This window comes from Nesoenas mayeri (assembly GCF_963082525.1).
Source record: "Nesoenas mayeri genome assembly, chromosome: 1".
NCBI classification, from domain to species: Eukaryota; Metazoa; Chordata; class Aves; order Columbiformes; family Columbidae; genus Nesoenas; species Nesoenas mayeri.
Window position 1 is genome coordinate 169,757,367 of NC_137541.1, and position 21,645 is coordinate 169,779,011.

Consider the following 21,645-nt stretch of genomic DNA (forward strand, 5'->3'; position numbering starts at 1 on the left):
ATATTCAGAATAATGCAGGGTAGAATACATACCTGTCAAATAAAAAATAAAAATAAAACCCCCAAACAACCCTTAAAAACCATCCCCAGATGACGTGGGCCGGGGAACAGCGATGGAGCATCGCTGCAGCAAAAACTTGCAGGGAAAGAGGAGATCGATAGGATCCTGCAGCTTCCTGCTCAAATTTTAAGGTATATTAAAGAAACATCAAAGTACTTCTAATAATTTGTGTACTTTTATGACTGGTCCCTTTTTGAGTCTTTTTCTTAGGCACTCCATTCCTAAAACTCTATAAAAATCAACAACTTCACTAATATTCTCCAGTCTGTATTAGTTACTTTAAATTCAAGTTCTAGACTGGTATCTAGGCAAAAATAAATCACGGATATTTTACTTCTGAAAGTTAAGTTGCGTGCCGTATACATTGGCCAAACAGCATGAGAAGACCCATTGACTTTTATGAGAAGTGAAGGACTCTCTACACAAAGAATTAGAAGCTGCAGTGTTGACTCTAAGCTCACATGGAGTATTAGGAGTTCCCAAAGGAAATCAAGCAGTTCAATCACATTTGAGAGGATGTGTGAATTTCAGAGGTGAAATTAATTGCTTTTTGAGGAAAGAAAAAATAAATAAAACAAACAATACACAGCAACTTAGATGGACAGATAACTTTCATATCACTATTTACACACAGTATATTACTTGGATGGATTTCTCCTTCTTTTACATCCCTGATTTTTTTTTAATCTTTTTTTTTACCCTATATATAATCCAGTTGACTTTGTACCAGGGTTATACTAAATGTTACCACTTCTCCCTTTTTCCTTCCTTGTATCTTCTATGACTGTTGAGATTTTACACCCTCTCAGTTCTACCACCCGCCCAAATCAACAGTCTTGAATTCATCCTACTAATCATCATCTGTGTTAACTTCTCTTGCATTCAGTTTTTAAGATAATTTCCTTTCATTCCCTCCCACTAAACCAGACCACCTTGTGTAAATTTTGTAGATTAGTTTGGATAGAAAAGCATACAGGGAACACATACTAGCATTAGTATTATTTCCAAAAGGAATAGTTGGTATATCTGGAGAGTCACTCACAGAATCAGAGTGTTTGGGTTTGGAAGGGACCTCTGGAGATCATCTAGTCCAGCTCACCTGCTAAAGCAGGTTCACCCAGAGCAGATCACACAGGAATGTGCCCAGCTGTGTTTTTTAATGTCTCCAGAGAAGGAGACTCCACAACCCCCCTGAGCAGCCTGTTCCAGTGGTGTTCCAGGGCACCCTCAGAGTAAAGACATTTCTCTTCATGTTTAGATGGAACCTCCTGTGCTTCAGCCTGTGTCTGTTGCTCCTCATCCTGTCAATGGGCACCACGGAAAAGAGTCTGCTCCCATCCTCTTGACATCCACCCCTCAGATATTTGTAGGCATTGATAAGGTCCCCTCTCAGCTTTCTATTCTCCAGGCTGAACACACCCAGCTCTCTCACTCTCATAAGAAAGATGCTCCAGATCCCTAATTACCTTTGTAGCTCTCCACTGGACTCCCTCCAGTAATTCCTTATCCTTCCTAAACTGGGGAGCCCAGAAATGGACGCAGTACTCCAGATGCAGCCTCACCAGGGCAGAGTAGAAGGGGAGGAGAACCTCCCTCGACCTGCTGGTGGCAGTTTTCCTAATGCACCCTTGGATACCATTGACTCATGGTCAACCTGTTGTCAACCATAACTCCCAGGTCCTTCTCTGCATTGCTGCTTTCCAGCAGGTGCTCCCATAACCTGTACTGGTGCCTGGGGTTATTCCTCCCCAGGTACAGGACCCTACACTTGCCCTTGTTGAATTTCATCAGGTTCTTCCCTGCCCAGTCCTCCAGCCTGTCCAGGTGTCACTGGATGGCAGCATAGACTTCTGGTGTTTCACTCTCAAAAATAACTATCAAAATAGGCAATTAAGTGTGATCCCGTAAGTTTTTAGACATATATACAAAAACACATGAAGGTACAGCTGTTAACTAGCATGGAAATAGCACAACAGCATTTTGCCAAAAAAAAAAAAAAAAATCTGTATAAAGTATATTATCTGCTTTAGCTAAACTGCAGCAACCATGGCAACTCATGTTTAGCATTTTTTCAAGACAATACTGAAATCCACTTTCTCTATTGCCTGATATTTCTTCGCAATTATTAAATTAATCATTTCCAAAATTCTTGTCCTTTTTATTCCTACTCTCACACCTAACCACAGTATTTCAACATTGTCTCTCCCCACACACAGATACCAGAGGTGATTTTGTAGAACAGTCCTCAATACTGACTCATTTATTCCCTCTAACGTGTCACTCAAGCACCTCTGCACCAACTCAGGGTACAGATAAACAAGCTACTGCAAGGTAAGTTAGGGTGAAAAATTTTCCATCCACCAACTATTCCATAGCAACTGCCTGTGTGTGCCTCTTATGCTCAACGCCCAGGATTAATACAATTGTTCAATTTGGATAATGCATTCAGAGGTGGTCCCTCAGGTAGAGCTGGGATTTGGCAGGTTACACAGCTTTGCTTGCTCAGAGAGACAGATTTTTATAGCCTCCATAATCAGATAAGAGGGGGGAAAAGACAATAACAACATCACACACAAACACAACATCCTCCTGTATTTAATATCCTCTCTTGGTCCATGCCCAGGGAAAGATTTGGTAGATATGATCCTTTGTTATTTTTGTGTCAAGCAAACAGGTGGTGATGTACAAATGTCTTGTGTATAAGTAAACCGGTTTACCACAGCTTATAACACCCAATAGCAACTTCAGGAGGTTATTTAACTTATCATGGTGTGCAAAGAAAGATTTAAAAAAACAAAACAAAACACAAACACACCTCATGTCGATACTGTATAATTTATACCGGATATTTGGCAACAAACCCATCTGCTGATAAAGAAAAAAAGATGACTGACAGTAAATTATACAGGGAATTGCTATGTTCACACCTATGCCAACATTAAGTTTCACCTGTCCAAATAGGTATCTGCCAGGTTGCTATTTTTCTAACACATCCACAGGAAACAATTCAGTGTAGAGGTGATTCACAGAGAGTTAACAGCAGAAACTACAGATGATCGATCCATGGCCCCTGAGTGGGAGGTCAACCAGACCTCACTCCACTACAGTTACCATCTCTTCAGGGGAGCTACAACCCATAAACACCAGGCATATGCATGATGAGGATGGATATACTCTCCTGAGAGAAGACAGACCCCCTGTATTTTGGGACTATGTGAGATATGCAGCACCTGGGAGTCACTACACAGATTTCTGATGGCTCATTTTTTCCCCTAGAGAAATTCCAACATAGTGCTGGCCAAAGTGCTGTACAGGAAGACAAAGAATTGAGGCAGTGTCTGCCCCAGACCCTCTTTTTATTCTCAACTTTTGTGATATTACTAAAGAATAAATGCTTTAGCAGTTTAAAGGGGGATTACTAAAAGCACAGCTTTTGGGAAAGTGTCATAGAGCTCAGATTTTGGAAAGAATTTGGATTTATTTATAGAGATGGACAGAGCGAAGATGACAAAATGGAGGTAGAAGGTAAATGCAGTTTATTCCATGATGAAGTTTTTGGAAACAAGTTAAAGTGATGTTGGAATTTGTCCTTAAGTAGAAATAAATCACTACTGCACGACTGCATGATTTAGTTTAGTCTCTACATTTGGTATAAAAACTTTAAAGGACTACTGGGTTTTCTCAGTAATATTTTGGCAAGATATTCCACAAGCAAATAAGAAGCACTGAAGAAATTATAATGCTTCCTTTTTGAATTTTTGCCATATATTTTCTATGTTTCTTTGGGTTACCCTAGCAACATAGAGCACAACATCATCACTCATCACACAGAGCACAGTAGAATGAAACCACTAGACTGAACCTGACGTCTCTGTATTGAAGTCAGTTCTCTATTAACTTAGGTTGATGCATACATGCTCAAAAGAAGTGAGGTACACAGACAGAAGTTTATTATTTCCTATGTTTTCTTGATCTGTCTTCATTTGTGAAGATGTATTTAGAGGCAGAAAAGAGCACTTATCTTAATGCAGAACCAAATGTTAATACATTCACCCTTATCAGAAAAGAATGCTAAAAAAGGATATATTCCCTTGAACCACCTTGTCCAGAAGACATGGTGTGAAACAGTAACATAATTTAGAACAAAAAACAAGACACAAAACTCAAGTGAAATTCAAAAAGAGTACTGCTCTTAGCAGAAATGTGCCCTTTTGTTTTGAGGAATAGACAATATCTAAGATAAGTGGATTTTATTTTCCATATTTGCTACAATTCTCACCTCCTGTTTTCAGCTCCTGCAACATTTACATGTAAGGGAGCTCCTCTAAGATGTAACTACTCTTATTCAGGTTCCTTATGGCTTCAGTTTTAAATCTGTAACATTTAAAATTACTAAATCCAATTTCTTGCTATCAATATTACTGGACAGGTATTAGCTTTTTTAATTAGCTTTTTTTGAGGGAAAAAGAATTTGTCCACTCCAGTGGACAACAGTGCTTTAAGACTACTTGGAGCAGCCAAGTCAGAGAGTATTTTTGAACATTTGCTCAAAACATTAAGCTTTTTTGGGACAGGTTTTTCTGGCCAAGTTTTTAATGTTGGAAAAATGAATGCTTCTTTACTGCAAAGTGAGAGAATGGGTAAAAGTCCAAATACTTGCTTTGCCAGAATGTTAGAAAGCCTGTGTGGGAGGCAAGGGGGAAGGGAGCCTGGGTGAGGGAAGCTAAGCAAGTCTGGCCATATACCTCTGAAGTTGGAGAATTTACCTCAGTTCTTAGCATTCCAGCCTACTGAAACCAAATGTGCTATTAGTCATTTGAGAGTTTCTGTTCTAAAGTTAGAGGAGGATGAGAACAAAAACCTTAACAAAATTAATGATACGGGAAAACAATCCCAGCCAGGGACCTATAGATGATCTCACACCTCTCTTTCACTGGTAGTTGTGAACTATGTAATTTGTACCACAAAACTGATGACTGAGGGGAAAAAAAAAGCTTAATACACCAATTAAATCACCACCAAAATGCTCCAACAAGCTATTACAACTAAGTCGGGTGGTAGGCAGGGAGTGGAACAAAACGATGTGATTCTGCTTCAAGTGAGGCCATGGCAATATTCCCAACATCTTTAATGAGTACATGAGTAAACGCTAATTTAGGAATCTTCCTTCTCATGAGAAAGAAGATACTATATGCACCAACTCTTGGAAACTACAGTTAGCCATCTGCAGAATTTCACCAACTGTCTAGCCAGATGAAGCACTGGAGAAGTAGGCTCCCTAAAATACACACAGTGGTTGTAAGCTATCCTTCCCAGAAGTCAATCAAACCACAGAGCCAGGAAAACACAAAAGTAACCCCTGGGCTCTGAAAGAGGCTCTTCTACAAATCCTTTCCCCAACAACCCTCACCATTTCTACACAAAGACCAGGCAGACTTTTTGACTCAGATAAGGTTGAAAGAAACCTTGAGACTGTCATCTAGAAATCCACAGCTTCCAAAGACTAAGGGTCTCTTGAAAACCCTGTGAATGGCAATTATTATTGCATTTAATAACTGCAAATATTAAACCAAAAAATGGTTAAACTGCAAACTATGTCAATGGCACCGGTTTGCTATGAGGCTCAGCTTCATAAGGGACAGTATGCATGTTCCATTAGTGACTGCTAAATCCAGAGTTGCTACCTTGGAAATGTCTATGGAAGGAGCCCTGCCGATCTCCAGTTTTTAGCCCTATTTGATTCAGAAATCTCAACGACAGTGCTGTCACTATATTCACTGTTCTACAACTTGATGAAAAGTCAAGACCTTATCACCTCCAAATTAAGGCTATAATTCAAACAGGATGAGAAATGCAAAGGCAGTTCGATAAAACTAATTGAATATTTCTCCTTTTGATTACATTTAACTCTAGTGTAGCCTACCTGGAACAAATGAGGAAGAATCACACATGAAGCCTTCTTGGAGGTCTCATCATCAACATGCGCACTGCAACAGGGAGACTCAGAACAACATCCAAGGTCTCCCCTTCTTCTTTTCACTCAGTGCAATGCAAGAATAACCAGTAGCATCCTCCAGTGAGGAGAGGATAAATCAGTCTCTGCTGGTGCTTTAGGAACAGGTTGTTAACCTGCAGCAAATCTCAGCTGCTCCTTGACGGGAAAGCAACCGCCACAAAATACAGGAAGGGAGAATGGGATGGCAATACCTTCACCCTTTGACCCACAGATAGTATACGTGGGAGATAACCTTATTATTATCATGTTTGGTTGCCAGATGGCAAACTGTTGACCATATTATCCACACAACACTGAAAGTTTTCTGCAATATATTTTCACTTTCTTGCTGCATACCATTGGATATGTAGAGAAGGCCATGAAACAACAGCTGGAGTGTTCTTAACATATTATCCTCTCCACATTTCTGTGCAGATGCAGTTAGTGGCCCAATTGCTAGAGTATACATTTTAAAAATAAATTTAATAACAGTCACTGTTGTGGAATTTTTTTTTTGGCAAGTGAAGGTACAAAGACATGTAACAGTCTTCATCATCAAGGAAATACATTTATGGTGGAATAGTACAGTGTACAAGTTTTCTAAATTGGAAAAATAGCTTATACTGCAGTGTAAGTTATGCAAGCTTCATCTTTAATAGCATAAATCAGTACTATCAAAACCAGCTCATGATTCAACAAATCAGCCATCTGTTTGATGCTAATTTATTGGAAGAGTGATTCACAACCACTGCAGTAGTCAGATATTTATTGCTCAAAGAAGATGAACGTGAAGTCCTCTGCCACCCCACACTTAAAGCTCTTTGCTTGGAAAACAGCACATTGAGTACATGTAAAACTATGCACCCCAAACTTTTTTTCAAGTAGGAAAGAATCTGTGGAAGCTTTTCATAGGAAAAGAAATCCAGAACTGTTGCATGAACTCTGGGCAGAATGTTAAGCATGTAATTATTTGAACTATTATTAAAAGTAACATAGTTATTACTTAAGCCTCTGAAGGAAAAACCCTAACAGACCCAGGATAGGTACACAGGCAAATTTGAACTTTTTTTGTATAATAAAGTTACCAACAAAAACCAGGCAATGTTTCAAAAAGGAAAGCCACCAAAAAAAGAATAATAAATCAAGCACAGAGGTATCATTCTTTGCTAAGATTCAAAAAAAGCTCCTGTCAGAAGCACCTCCAAATCACTTCTCTTTTTAAGCAGTGAAATTGAAATTTTCACATTGATGAAAGCTGAGAGCAGAGAAATCAGGAGATTGGATGTGAAATAAACAGGCTTTTTAAAATACATAAAAGCACATTTAAATTCATTCTGTGTAAAATCTCAAACACAATAATTTTGAGTGTCATACCAATTCCCCTCAAAATATAATCACTATCACGCTCATGATTCCAGAGCAGCTTACAGAAATAAAAACTGGTTTGAAATTCTGCTTTCTCAAAAAATAAGCTTGTATTTTTGCTAATTTTGGCTTGCATAGAGGCTCCTGTGTTTCACAGGTACAACCAAGTCTTACCAAAGGGTTTTCTCAAGTTGAAGACTGGCCAGGGAGCACTACCAGTGGTAAGAGAGCTTTAGTGAAACCAAAAAGCAATTCTCTATAAAAAATAAACATATAATTATCCAATGAACACAATATCACAATACTTGTTCCCTTAAATAAGTATAAATTTTATTGCAGGTACAAAGATTAGAATGAACCAGAACTTGCTTTGTTTAATGAGCCAGTTTCTTTTTCTGCCCTCTCTCCTCTACAAGGCTTTTAAGTTGCCCGTCTATACCCATTTTGTCTTATACTCTCATCTTTGTCCCTGCATCTTGCTGTGTTGACCATCCCTTAAGAAAGAACCACACACTTTCAAATCCTGGCAATGAACTTATTTCTGCTATTTCCTCCACCACCAAAGAAAGTACAAGGCATTTTTTTTTTCTAATAATTACCCAATAATTATTTTTTTATATATATGCAAGGTTCAGGGCATTACACACATTAACAAGCAAATGCATGGAAACCTCTACAGCTACCTTTTGTAATACCATTAAAGACTCACCTTTTACAACCATTACCTGCCCTCTACCTCAAAATGTGCTCTCTCGAGTCTGACCCAGTGCTGTTGTTTGTTTTGTGAGTTGCCTGGCAGAGAGGCCTGAGCAATGGGAGAATGAAAACAGAGAGAAAGCATCTTCACCGGGTATCCCAAATTAGCTGGAGAGTTAGCATAAAGGTATTTCGAAGGGCAGCAGCAGCAGCACGCAGACCACCATGGCCAAGGAACTAGAAACAGACAAGATGCTACCCCCTCTTTATTTATAGTAAAAGTAGATTCTGGAATATTTTACAGGTGAAGATTAATCTTAATACACTTGTTTTGAAACTGAAAGAGGAGTCTTCATATAATTAAACATGTAGCATTAACAAAGAAATCACAGCACCAAGAGCTGAAGTAACCTGAAACAATTAGCTGGAAGACTCTCTCATGGGTGAAGAAACACGGTTTAGTAGTTTTCTTCTACCATTTTCACTTCTCCTTATTTCAGCTTACAAGGAGCCCAGTCTCTCCTGTGTCTAAAGATGCACAAATAATAGGAACATGTTCCATTAAATGCTGCATGCCAAAACCTACATGCAATTAAGCTTGACCAAACAGTTTCTAGGAGCTTGAACATATTTGCTTTCCTGACAAAAATTCTGCAAACAAAAGCTCCTTCTATAAGGAAGGTATGCATGCCTTTGGTACATGTCCATCAAAAAGATTCCTTCTCCAGGAGATAAAAGCGAGCCTCTCCTATGACTGATCAGACAGCAATACACCATTTTTACACAATGGAAACCACACAAACACATTCCTGGGCAACAGGAGACAAGAAGAAATTTCCAGTGTTGACTGCTTCCCTACCTCCCCTGAACCAGAATTAAGCCAATATAGAAATTTTCAACTCAGATTCCTCTTGGCCCTGAAGTAAAATAAAAAAAAAAAATAAAAATAAAATAAATCTGAAGCTATGCCATACGAAATATTGTACTTGAAAGTGAGAAAATTCATCTCAGTGATGCTGACATGCAATGCTTCTCTAATATTAGCTCAGATCCATTTGTCTCTCATAGTTAAAGAAAAAAAGGGCTTGATTCTTTCACATTAGCTTTGCATCAAATTTTGCTGCAACTTCTTTTGTCCTTGCTACATTTGCCGCTAACAAGTTCTGCAGAGGAACGCAGTAATTCAGGAAGAGCTCAGGTTAGATGGCTGCACCAAGCCGCATGGTACAGAAACACTGCAGCTCCTGTGGAAGGGGGAAGATGGGTAAAGGAGAAAGCCCTGATGTGATGCTACTCCAGCAGGACACAGCCACACCTTCCAGATGTGCCATGGTGGGACACACCTCTGGGTTAGTGCTCGCAGCATCAGAAGAGGCTGCTGTTCCCATGGCCCAGGCATTCAGCCAACCCAGCACACCTTATCGCGAAGACAAACCTCTGATCATGTAAAAGGCCAGGAAGATGTGTAATATCTGCATCAGTGAACTCCTTTTTTTCACAGACTATGCTACTTAGAAGAAGCATTCACTTTTTTTTAAGTACTTCTACAGAAGTGTTTTAACTTATGTGCTCGTACTGGAGCTGTTTGAGGGACTCAAACCTTTGTCTTTTATTCTCCTCATATGTTCAGTTTGTATTTCTATTTAGACGGCTTTTCAAGCCACTGAACTTTTTCACTGTAAAATTCATCCTTTGGGAAAGGGTACATAGTAAAGTCTAAAAAACAAAACAGAACAAACCCAAACAAACAAAAAAACCCAAATCAAACAAAAGCAACAACAACAAAAAACAACCACAAGTGCTAAAAAGTTAATTTATTTCATGTATGAAGTTCATTCTTAATCCAGATTAAGATTACCTCTCTTAATCCTATTTCAGTTCAAATTTGAGTTCAGTGAAGATTTCACAACTGCTCAGATTAAGCTCCAGTTTGAGAATGGATTTGGAATCCTCTTTGTTTTCACCTTGCCCAGCTTCCCCTCACTTCTCAGCCCTCTCACTGCAGTGCCCCATCGTGTAGACATACTTTCTGAGAAAACTAAGAAACACCAGTTCTGCATTCCAGCTTTTCTCCTGATAAAACTCACGCTGTCCAACAAAGGAAGAAAGGTTATCGAGCAACTTTGGCAGACACCTAAACAAGGCATAAGTATGGAATACCTGCCCTAGTTTATTTTGAGGGTCCAAACCAGCACAGTCTCCAAAAGCGGTGCTGTAAAGCCAGGTGATGAGCTGGATGTGTCCTGTGTAGGGAGCCTCATCCAGAGCTGAGAGCAGCTACTATATACTCATCACTCGCACCGTACCCAAGAAGCAAAGCTTGGGAACACTTGCTTGGATACCATGTTTGGTGCCATCAGTCCCTGGATTCATAGATTTAAAATCCAATTCAATCAATGAAAAAGAATACTGAACAGAAAATAGAAGTAGTAACGTACAAATGCAGCCACATCATTTTCATATGCTCACCACCCTAGACTGACTACACCACCTAGTAACTAAAGTAGCTTGTTGAATACGTTCGTGAATTACTCAAACAGTATTAGAGATGACTGAATTAAACTAAAGAATTTGGTCACAGCTCAAAGAGGAAGATGCTTCAGAAAGACAAAACGTTGTTTATAAAAGAAAAGTATCCTTTTGTAAGAGAATTATTTTCCTCTTGAAGGAACAAAAACATTGCAATGAAATGGCAAATACTAGTAAATCACCCGTGCTAAGTGACTTTTCTATGATTTCTCAAGAGCAGCCAACATGCAATGCAAGAAGAAAGATCAGATTTCAAATAAAGTGTTCTGCACAGAGAAAGCGAGCGTTTTGCAGGACGAGCATAGCAGAGGAGTATCATTACTTATGCATCTTATTCTGCGCTTATTCAATCTAGGTGGGTGTGCCTTCTGCATAACCATCTGATGTGTGATCTTACAGTTACATTAACCATGCCAAAATCAGTAACAAAACCTCTAAATTAACTGATATTCTTAGAGCAAAAGTAGGTTTTAAGTAATGATGCTGAATATAGTATATGCAAATACATGTACTAACTTATTTCAAGAGAATTTCAGTCATTCTTACTTATTATTCTTACGAAGTTTTTAACTAAAATTTCAAATGGCTTGATGAAAAACCATCAAATGTTAAATTCCTAAGAATTCATAATAATATTTTTCCCCATGATTGTCACATGCAGAAGCAGTCAGATCCTGGTCTAGATTAAAAGACCTACCAGAATTTTATTCATCTTTTCAGATACCTCTGCATACAACATTCCACGCTTGCTAAAGCTTAACAGTAAATTGCTTGACTGATTCCGCAAATAAAATTAATTGCTTCCATAAAACTTGTATCCAGTTTTGTCCTTAGATTTATTTCTTGGAGAAGGTTATCATAGATCTACAGAACTCAGAAGCAGCTTTCACTGGATGTGACCTTTTCAAAGCCACACACAGGAACGTCCACATGTGGCCAGACCAAGACTCTTATCTAGCCCAGGATCCCATCCTCCCCTGTAGCCCCAAGTGATTGCCTAAAAGTAAAAATAGAGGAGGCAAGATGCTTCTCCATTGGGGACTTCCCAAACTACATGTGGTTCCCCTGTATTAAGTGACTCTTAAGAGATTTCCCTCCTGTGAACTTCTCCACTACCCCTTGAGCTCAAGTAAACTTTTATCATCCACAGCATCTGTCGACAAGGAAGCCTATGGCCCTCTTCATTTGGTTCACTGATTATTTGTGTAACATGGGACAAAGTGACTAGTTGAACCACTTCATTCACCCCATCTGCTAGGTATTTTGTGTTTCTTTATTTTGTTTTAAGCTTGCTACTCTGTCCACCTCTCTCCTTCATCCATTGCCTCTCTGTCAGGCTCAGGACTCCTACAGTGTTCAACTAAACCTGCAGCAGAATCTAGTCAGAAAAGTGTCATGAGGGTGAAGATATTCCAGTTCCATAGATTTAAGTTCAGGAAATTTGGGAAGGTGAAGTGAGAGAGTGAGGAAAGGGACAATGATCAAAGGCGAAAGCCTCAGACGTCATTTACACCACCAGCAAATTCCAGATTACCCACAGCAGCACAGTGATGTGACATTGTTTTTCCTATTCCTAGTACTTAATAATGCTTAGGTCTTGTTTCTGGGTGGGTTTTTGGATCATTTGTTTGCTTGTTTGGGGATTTTTGTGTTATTGGTTTTGTTTTCCTTTTTTCTTGGACTGGCACTGAAGACTGAATGGATGTCCTAAACTCCTAACCCCATTATCACAGGCCTGAGCAGTATCAGCTCTTCCAGAACTCATCATTTTACACACAAAATTGGAATTGTTCTGATTTTCCTGTTCTCACTTAAGTAACCCAAGTTTTCCTTGTATTTTATACATAAAAAGGAACTCCGCTTCTGAAAAATTAATCTGCAAACTACCATTAAAAACTGTTTACTAGAGTTGTAGACACTGGCAAATTTGGACAGATTAGGATTACTTGGTGGAATCGTACAGTAATTCCCTAACTGCACAGATCTATGATGAAAATACATCACATCTTCAAGCCAAAACATACATAAATATACTGTGCCTTCTGTCAACTTGGGCATTTTTAGCTAGTGCTTTACCAAGTACATCCCTCACCTCAGAAAACCATCACAGCTGAGAGCATCTTGCAAACATCAGGTCACAGAGTTAAAAAGAATATGCTACTGCACCATAAATCTGACAAGCATATTTCAGCGTTTATTCACAGGGCACAAGTGGCTGTCTGTAATTTAATAGCCTTCGCAAAAGCAGAAGTATTTTGAACTTAGCCTCCCTTTCCCCGCCCCAGTTAAATATTTTATCATATAACACATTGGAATCCACGTCAGTTGATATGTATCTGCACATACTGGGTTCAAAGGTGTGTATGTGTTTACATTTGCAGGACTTTTTTTTTTCTAGAAGGGAAAGGAAAGAGGAAATATCATCTACATTAGTCAACCTCCTCGCTCCAGTCCCAGCCATCAGCTGCAAAAGCTTTCAGAATTTTTCTTTCTGACTCAGTTTCTGATACCACACTCCCTCCCTGAGCAGACAGGAGTGAGGGGAGGGTGCAGTCGATACGCTGGAGGGCAAGGCTACCGGGAGGACTGGCTCTGCAGGAACCTCATGACATTCAACGAGGACAAAGTCCAAGTCCTGCCACCAGGATGGACTAACCCCAGTGATGGCAGAGTGTGGAGCTGAGACTGGGGGTTCCACTGTGCTGAATATGTGCCAGCAACAGACCCCATCAAAATCGGCCAACAGCACCTGGGGCTGCATGAAATGGAGTGTGTGCAGAAGGCTGGTGGACCAGGTCATCTCCCCTTTCCTCAGCTCTCATTATGCCATTCATGTCTATAATGCTGCTGCCTCCAGTTTGGTGTCCCCCAGTACAGGAAAGTCATTGGTAAACTGGAGCAAGTTGAGTGGAGGCCACCAAGATGGTCAGGGCTGGAGATCTCAAGCTTGATCATCCAGCTTATTCAGCTTGAAGAATAGTTCTCCAGTTGGGTTTTCTTTTTTTGTGCTCGGATTTTTTCCTATTGTTTCTTACAGACAACAGATCTCTATCATTCAAAAAAAAAAGATCACACCTTTGTGTGGTTAAGCATGTCTGCTATCTAGCGCTCTTCATTTCCCCCTCCACCCTTCTCATCTTCTAACCACGTGGCGAGACATGATTTCATTTAACTGGTTTCAATGACAAGACAAAAACAACCCTGCAACCCTCCTGACATATGCTTTATAAAAACATTTGAATTTGTTATTGCATTACCAATTACGTTCTGTAGTACTCACAGCAGAAAACCTCTTAATGCCACTTTGAAGGATTAGAGTGGTCCAATGAAGCAGTAATAACAATTAGAGCTGAAATCTCTGAAAGTGCTGTAACAAAAGTATTAATTACAGCTCAGGAATAAATATGGCCAAAAGTAGGGTTTTGTTTGAAGCAGGATCCAGAACCGTCAATACACTGTTCAGCTTTACTTTTTCCATTTACAGAGTATGGTTAACCAACAAACCCCTGTATCCACGGAAAACTTCAAGTCAGCTTCCCCCAGTATTTAAATATAGGAGCTGCTCTATTGAATTGTTTGACTAGAGAAAGGCTCATTGAACTTCAGCAATTCAATGGCAAAATATAATTTAAAATAATACGATTGTGAACTTGTATACATGTTTCTATATAATTGATATTAAAGTAACAAGCTTATTTTTTCATAGAAGTCCTTCACCTTCCAACCTCAGACACAAACACCTTTTTTGGTATGAAAAGAAAAAAATCACAAAAAAATACAGGTTTCCTTTTTACCTTCTTTTGTAACTCATTGCTACTCATCCAAATTACTTTCCTATCTCTACTGCATTGTTTTATAAACTGCATTTAATCCTGGCATGTTAAGGAATTGATATACATGCTTAAGAGCACTGAAAAAGTTTTCTAAAGGCTTGTAACCCCGTCAAAAATTAATCCAGAGATACTTTTGAAATATAACAGGATCAAAAATGAGGACTTTGAACAAACCAACACCTTTCAGCAGAAAGCAACTGTAACATCCTTCAGCAAATAATTCAATTTCATAGCATAACTGTTTAAATTCCAATGCAAGGCTATAGATCTGTGTCACTAGAGATACCCGAATTGCTCTTGATACAACTAACACACACTAACATCATTTTTCCCAAATTTGTTCAGACTCCTCCTGTACACTTGTAGGTACAGGTGTACAACTCCAGAAGCTTTTCATTCCTAAAGTAGAATCATCTCACAAAACAGATACATGGTAAAAATCAAACACTACTGAGATCATAATTCCATAAATGATGTGTAAATTATTAGCTGTTATATTACTCAGAAGAAAAAATGAGCAATCTCAAACATTTCTCTTAACGGCCAGAAACTTCACGGATAAAGTTGAAAGATTAAATAGCACCACACCTAACACTTTATAGACTTTACACTGAAGAGTTGGAGGTAAATTTCTTGCAGTTATGGTCCAAAGTCTGAAACATATTTTATTGCCTACAGTGGGTTTACTGGAATGATTTAAAGCTGGTGCAAATTAATGACATGAGCATGAATAGTTTACAGTAAGCACAACAGTTTCATAAGACTGCTAAAATACACTATTTTCATTTTCTTTACCTCTGCAAAACTGTCATCAGTATGACAAAAAGTTAAATATCTGAAATGCATTATCTTTGAAATAGTTATAACCTAAACAAAATAAATAGAGTAATTTCAATGTTCAGAACATGACTCTGCCAAGGAAGATCAGCTGCCATAAATATTACCCATTTCTATGCAAATGACCATAGCAGAAAGAAAATTTCCACACTTGTAGAGTCATAGGAACATTTCTAGAGTCACTCGGAAGTGAAGGTGTTGCACTTTTCCATTTCAAAGGAAGTGTCACTAGGAAACTCAGTTACCACAATAAAAGCCTATTACAACCACATGTGTAAGAACTGTTATTTCCTTGGATAGAAGGAAAAAAAACCCAACACAACATTCATTGTTCTAAATAAATTTTGGTTAAATGGTTTGCATTTCAGTTTTCAAGACCCCCAAAACCCTGTCTTTTATCCCTTTCATCTCAACTTGCATTCAAAGACAGTTTCTTAAGCCTTTATGACAAAGTCTTTGGGGTGATTGACTCTGCAGTCACACAGGTGTAAAGCTGGAGACCTTACACGGGTATGAATTTAGGGCTAACTACTATCATACTTGTTGTACTGAAGCACTTGGCTTTCATCTAGTCCATGACTTTCTACTCTACGCAAAATAAAAAGGCAGGAAAGGGTGGTTCAGTGTTGTGCGTGGGGTATTTTGTTTTTCTTTTTTTTCTGTTTTTGTTTATTTGGGTTTTGTTGCTGTTTTTTGTTTTGTTTGTTTGTTTTTTAAAGCCAAATTAGAAATACGTTTTTCAACTCAATAAAATGTGTGTTTCTTGGAAAAAAAAAATCAGTACAGCAAATTCAGGTTCAGTTCCATCATGTCCTCTTATTATATGCATGAAATTTTTGACCAAAACATTATCAAGAAACTAGAGTAACTGCAAAGATCCGAGTCAGAATTCAGTGTTATCAACAGCAAACACCAGTTCTGACCTACCTGATCACAAACTGACTTGCACTTTCTGTCTCTCTCTGATGCTGTGAGCCAGTACGTGGTCAATTTGTCTCTCTTGACCCTGCCTCCTTTGAGCAAAATATGTCAGCTCTTCTCAAGGGACAAAATAGGATACAAGTCCCCAAGGAGTATCTTACCATTACACCTCCAGCTTCCAGGTAAGTCCTTTGCCACATGGTTCAAAGATCTGAGTGTTACTGGCAAAGCAACACCAAAAAACTTCCTCCTAAGACTGAGGGATGGTATTGCTTTCACAATTAAAGCTCTCCAAAAACTAGATTTCAAAGAGCGCTGAGAAGATTCTCCACTCAAAAAGACCACCTTTTCAGTGGTTTTTATGCAGATTGCTTCCCTCAGTGTTCTATTTGGCAGTAGTGAAATTCATCCCACAGAACAGAAATTGCACTTTGCCTTTGTGGACCCTGAAGAAGAAAAACACCCTGAGCAGGAAACACAAGTGGAATCAGGAAACCTGGCGTATTCCCCAGGACTAGACAGGAAGAACATGAAAGTCATGAGAAACTATCAGCTTGTATAAAAACAAAACAGAAATAAACCACCCACCTCTTATCTAATTAGAACCTAAAATCTACACTTATTTTCCTGCCACGTGAAGAACAAGAAGTTGCTAAAAGATGGAACGTAGAACTGTAAGAAGTCATGTCTTCATTCAACCCCTCTCTGCCTCTGCTTTGCTGCTATTTTCAGGACCCCCATTGTATCTGCACATTTAGTGGCTACACCCAAAAAGACAAGTGAGGCAACTTCATCACTGAAAGGAAGCACTGGCGCTACTGTAATTTGAATTATAGGATAAAGAAGGTAGGTTACTAGAGGATCCTTTGTGTTTGGCTTAACTTGGTGCTAGAAGGCTTCCTTTTTGACAACCCCTAAAAGGAGACGGTTGCTTAGTAAGGGACAATAGTTGTGATATGGCAGGTAGTAATTTTGTATGTATGCTTAAAATAGTTTATGTTGATAAAAGAGGTATAACCATTCACTCATTAAATCAGAAGAAAACCCCATGAAATGTATCCTATTCCAGATGGATGAAGAGACGCAGAGTATATACATACAACTGCATCACTTAGCAACTATTTAAGCTTCTCAGGCTCTTATCTTAAAAGCCTCTATTCTGCGAAAATTTTGTGTGTGGCATTTTAAATTCAGAAAGTATTATCTCTGAACTAAAATAGAGAGCCTGTCTCAAAAACTCAGCTTCTGAAATGCACGAACACAAGGATGAACATGACAGAGAACAGTTGCAACTTCTCTCCGGTTGGCTCTAATTATCTATGCTACAGAAAACATGGCATTCACATTTTTCCAGGGTTTGTTGGTTGCTTTAGGGAATCAGGAAAAATAATTGTGCTAAAGAAGCATTTAACTTGATAAGTTAAAACCATCCAAAGGTTAGAAATGCCAGGGTCACAGTCAGAGCTCCGTTATTTCATCTCATATATGCACTTAATCCCACTTCAGCAAGACTTCTGACAGGGTTTTCTGTTTGCTTTATACAATTTACACTTCATTTAGTGTAAAGGATTGATAACGAATACGTGAAAAACCAGAGAGCAGCAAAAAGGTGAAGGCCTTATTCAAATACCAAGTTCTGCTAGGTGCTGAGAGACTTCCAGCTATCTTTGGAGATGATTCATTAATTTCATTCAAGACCTGCTCTAAATATAACCCTGTAGTATTAATATTAATAGAGGCCAAATATTTTGATTTGATATTTTATTGGAGAATGAACAAATATAGTAAACCTTCAATATCAGGACTCAAGGGGCTGTGGTAGCTGTAAAAAAGCTTGCTATTTAGGATTAAGGCAGTGAATTGTTTCATATTTTTTTTTCTCAGTTAAATATTTTCACCTATTAAACCATTGTTTGGATTTATTATTAGCATATAATTAGATTCTTTAGGTGGATACCTCATTTTACAGAATTAGAACTTTTTCCAGGTGGAATAATTTGCTTGAAAAACAAGACAAATTTTAATTGTGCCATTCATCCGATTGTTCAGGCTGCCTCCTTTAAAACTGCTAATTGGGATGAGACACTCCATCAGAATAGAAGCTTGGTGTCTGCCTAAGTGAACTCTCACTTAACTCTGTGGCATGATTTTTGTGAGAACCCTTCCACAGCTGGGAACAACTGGGTGTGTCACCTCTAAAGAGCTGGGTAAGGAAGTGCTTAACATTTTAAAATAGTAACCGTGCTGACAACTGAGGGTTGCTAAGCTTGTATTAGATTTTTACTTTTCTAGAACTAAAAAAAGAATCAAATGAAATATTAAGACAACCTTGCATTAGTATTTAAAAACAAAAATAATCAAACTGCTGGGCTTTAAAATAAAGTCTCCTCTGATGAAAAATAATAAAATCCTAGGCTAAAAAAGAAATCATATGTACTGAAAGAACACATATGTATTTACAAAAATAACTAGCCATGAAACAAAGATATGCACATGATTGCTGGACATGGTATGTGAGGAATAAGTCCATCTGGATAATCTTTATTGGAACACATGACGCATTACTGTACTATAGCATTCAGCAATAACTTCTGCAGATTTGCAGAAAGACTGAACTATAAATCTCAGACATTAATCCACACTCCCATTTTCATTGGCAGAAAATAAACCATCCATGCCAGTATATTTTTCCACATCACTCGACTACTAATCTCATCGCTGATCTGGCAAAGCATAGAGTTTGCAAGGCTTTGAAAACAGTAACTAGTAATTTTAACCAGCCCTCTTCACACAAACTCCTAAACAATAAAATTTTAAGGAGCTTTTGCTTTACAAAAAGGATAATCACATAATCACTTGGAACTACGAGCCTAGATATTTAAGAGGATTCTTGCCCCTCCTGTCCCAGATACGAGTAGTAATTACAGAGGAGGGTTTCACATTATGCCTGTGGATCATCTCAGTTGCAACAGAAAACAAAATAAAAGTGAAAGTTGCAACCTCGTTACCAGACAGGAGGATTATTTTTTAGTACAACTTCTGGCAAGTCATGAGGAACAGAGGGTCTTCACCTTAACTCAGGTGACATAAGAACATTACACCACACACAAATATAAGAGAGCCTGGTGTCTGTGAATGACTTGGCATTATTGCTGATGAGACAGAAAACCAGAGTGCTATCAGTAAAGGTACAGTGAAAGGCAGCAAGCACACCCAGAAATGAGGTATGAGGAGAGAATAACTTTTCCTGCTGGGAAGAGAGACTGCCCAGGTGGGACAGGACATTGGTCTGAGATGCCAACAGCCTGAGGGTGTAGGATTTCCCGCACGGCAAGGAGGAAGAGGTGCCACATGCAACTGCCAGGCAGCAGAGACAGGAGGAGCAGAGGGAACACCTCTCCACAGAGGACATCCCTCTCAGAGGGGATGCCTTCCTCCTGCACGGCCTTCCCCTCATCAGAGCCACCAAGTCTACAGAAGGCCTAGCACATCAGGGACAAAGATGCAACCTCCTAGTCAGCGTCAGGCACTGGTTTTGCTCTGCCATAAGACAACAACTCTTGCATTATCCTTAGCATCAGAAGCAGACGAACCCTTTTAACAGCACCCTCCCCTATCTACTTTCCATATACATGGCAAATCAGGCATCTCATGCCTGGCAGTATATGCACGTATCCCACCAGCACCCTGTCCTCACCCATCGCAGCCTGAGAAGCTGACTGTTCAAGCAACAGTTTATTTAATCTATTTTGGGTGGGTAAAAAGCATGTGCTAGTGGTGGTGCAACAGCAGAACACAGCAATACTGCTGAGGTGTCAAAATACACACCGCTTCAGGCACACGTTAATGTTATCCTGTACAGTCTACTGCAGCTGGTTTAAGATGTGGGCAATTAGCCTCAGGTGATGGTGGCAAAGTGAATTTGCTTAGGAATCTCAGAAAACCAAAAATGAAATGCAATCTTTTATTAACAAAACAAACAAACAAAATAGTATATTTAAAAAGTTTTACCCCTGTGACAATAAATAATTTAATGCTAAGATCAAGGATAACAGAGGACAACACAAAAGCAAGATATAAAACAGTATCTCTTTTCTGAAGCCTGGCATCCTACAAGTTCTGAATAAATTTGTAATTCAGCTTGAATGTACGAAATTATTTATTTCTATTAAATATATCAGATACAAGTTCTTGATCAGACAGCATTTCTCTCCTGATACACACATGACACTCTCTGGAAACCCTCTGTCCTCAGGGTAGTCAAGTGATACATAATTAACTTTTCAATTGAGAGAGTTATCTTCACATAGCTTGTTCCCTTTACTTCTTGCAATAAAACTTCCCTCCTCAAACTCCTAAAGACATCAAAATGTGCAAGCATGGTTAGGTTACCATTTTACAGAGTGCTCAGAAGTTTTGAATTACTCTGTAAGCATTTTACATACACTGTGGGACTGTCATATGATATATAACATGTGGAAAATCAAAATTACATTGAAATAAATTAAAAGAGCATGGCTATATGGCTGGAAGCTCTTTTGATGCTAACCCAGACCCCTTGCCTTGCTGTCCATAAGAAGCGCTCAATGGTTAAATCTGCTTTTTTTGAAAAACATTAATTAATCTGTTGCTGAGTAGGTATGATGCAAAACCCCCACTGCCTTATGACGATTTCAAATTCCAGCCTTACTCTCTGCTCCCAGAGCCGGGAAGGGAACCGGTGGAGCTGAAAGGATCAAATAAAACAAAAAAACCAAAACACCACAACCCTGGTTACAGACCCACCAGATGAATTTCATGGCTGACCTCACTTGGGCACCGCAGTTAACGTAGGGACGAGTAGGACAACGTGCCTTGCACAAGAGTTTGCCAACTCAACCTCCCGGGGTTTCAGCTTGTCGCTATTGTCACTGCTGAAGACCAGCTCCTGGCAGCCTCCAACCCTTCCCAGCTACACCCTTGGAGAAAACCTCCACCGAAGTAACTTCAGCGAGGATTTTGTGGATAATTAAAGCGTGGCAGAGGTTACCAACCCCCCAGCTTTCAGCATGACATAGGAACCAGCGAGGAAAATACCGGTGCCCTGGAAAGGTGCCAAGTCCCTGAACACCAAGAGTGAGAAATTACATTTCGGGTGTGAGTCAAAGACTGGAAAACACGTTACCATCTCAAGTATCAGACCTCAAACCAGTACGAACTTTCATTCTGAAACCAGGCAGAGAGTATGTCAACACGCTACCACCCAATCCACCTACAAGAAATTTCTTTCTAATTAAAGCAGCTATGTGTCATTTCACAATATTTTTTCCTTGTATTTACAGAAGGATTACTGCCTATTCTTCTTTGATAAAAGTGTTAATTTAAGACAGGAATCAACTCTTAACCTGACAGGTTTCCAGCAAAACTAAC

General features: G+C 39.1%; 1 protein-coding gene across 1 annotated transcript in view; it reads right to left on the reverse strand.

Annotated features, from left to right (window-relative positions):
• Window positions 1–21,645, reverse strand: part of LMO7 (LIM domain 7) — a gene marked incomplete at its 3' end in the record, with an annotated part of 133,644 nt that overhangs the window by 53,368 nt on the left and 58,631 nt on the right. The gene's annotated exons all lie outside the window — the stretch shown is intronic.